Raw genomic sequence first — 1328 nt, 5'->3', positions numbered from 1 at the left:
ATATGAACAGGCACATATATATATACCTGCACACACACACACATTCATGTTGCTCTGCAACCCAATTTTAGATTAGTTTTTGACTGAGCTATAATTACTACAGAAGAGTACACAAATCTGAAACTCAGAGCTCAATGAATTTTCACAAAATGAACATTCCCATGTAATCTAAATTAGGATCCGAATTCACAATACCCAAAGAAGTCCTCCACATGCCCTTCCCATCACTACCCACCTCCAGAATGTAACCATGATCTTATTTCTACCTCTGTAAAAGTAAATTTGCCTGGTTTTGAACTTAATGTGCATAAAATTATTTAGATTCCAAGATGATGATTGTCCTTAGGAAGCATACAAACTACCTGGACAAACAAGACTTGCAGAAACGAAATCACACTAAAAATGTAACTAATAATTAAAGCTCATGATTCCCAGGCACTTTTTTAGAACCCGATAAACTGATTCTAAATTTCCCTGGGGAGCCACAACTCTTCCTCATTGACTCGTGGGGCACTCTTAGTGGAGGCTGCCTGGATTTGGGTGGGCTGGAGATGCAGGTACATGTGAAGATTTCTGGGCAGCTTAGTGGGGAAACCATTGGGTCACCTTGCCCTCATATCGACCTGTCCTGTGTCAGCGAGGGAGAGCGTCCAAATGAGCAAGAGAGCACAGTGGAACAATACCTGGAGAAGACATGTTATTCATACTCAGGCTCATACCAGCGGCTTATAGCTTATACCAGCTGGTGCCTGCTGGCCCTGGGGGTGAGGACGAAGCTGTGCCTCCAAGCAAGCAAAGCAAAAAGAGTTTGCGCATGAATCGTAACAGGCTGAGCATCCTCAACATAGGAGGAGGAACAATATGGCTGTGGAAAAAAAAAAAAAAACTGGTTGAAAAGCAAGCAGAAGGCAGAGTATATGCTGCACAGAGGAAATCAGCTCAAAGAAGGGAATGAACGGCTGGAAGCAAAATTTAGATTGCTGACTAAGGAATTAAGTGTACTGAAAGATTTTTTTCTTGAGCATGCACACAACCTGTCAGAGAACATGCAACCCAGTAGCGCTGAAAATACAACAACTTCTGATAGTGCAGGACAGTAGACCTCATACTGTCCACACTTCCCAACTTGTGGTGTGACCACCTACCTACACCCCTCGTATCAATGGCCGAACACTGTCTTATTCCATTATTCAAAGATCCACTGAAGGTTGTTTTCTAGGATAAGCACTGAAGACTAGTTAGCTAAAAATATTAGGCATGTGATTTGAAGATCTAGTTTTAAGTGATAGGGATTTTTTTTTTTGAGGGGATAAAAGAAAATTTTAAGA

General features: G+C 41.6%; 1 pseudogene; it reads left to right on the top strand.

Moving 5' to 3' along the window:
- Positions 1 to 513: 513 nt before the first annotated feature.
- Positions 514 to 1100, top strand: LOC116587921 (annotated as a pseudogene).
- The last annotated feature ends 228 nt before the right edge of the window (positions 1101 to 1328 follow it).

The sequence above is a fragment of the Mustela erminea genome, chromosome 4 (assembly GCF_009829155.1).
Source record: "Mustela erminea isolate mMusErm1 chromosome 4, mMusErm1.Pri, whole genome shotgun sequence".
Classification (NCBI taxonomy): Eukaryota; Metazoa; Chordata; class Mammalia; order Carnivora; family Mustelidae; genus Mustela; species Mustela erminea.
Note: the sequence above shows the minus strand (reverse complement) of the source record. Positions and strands in the feature narration are given on the sequence as shown.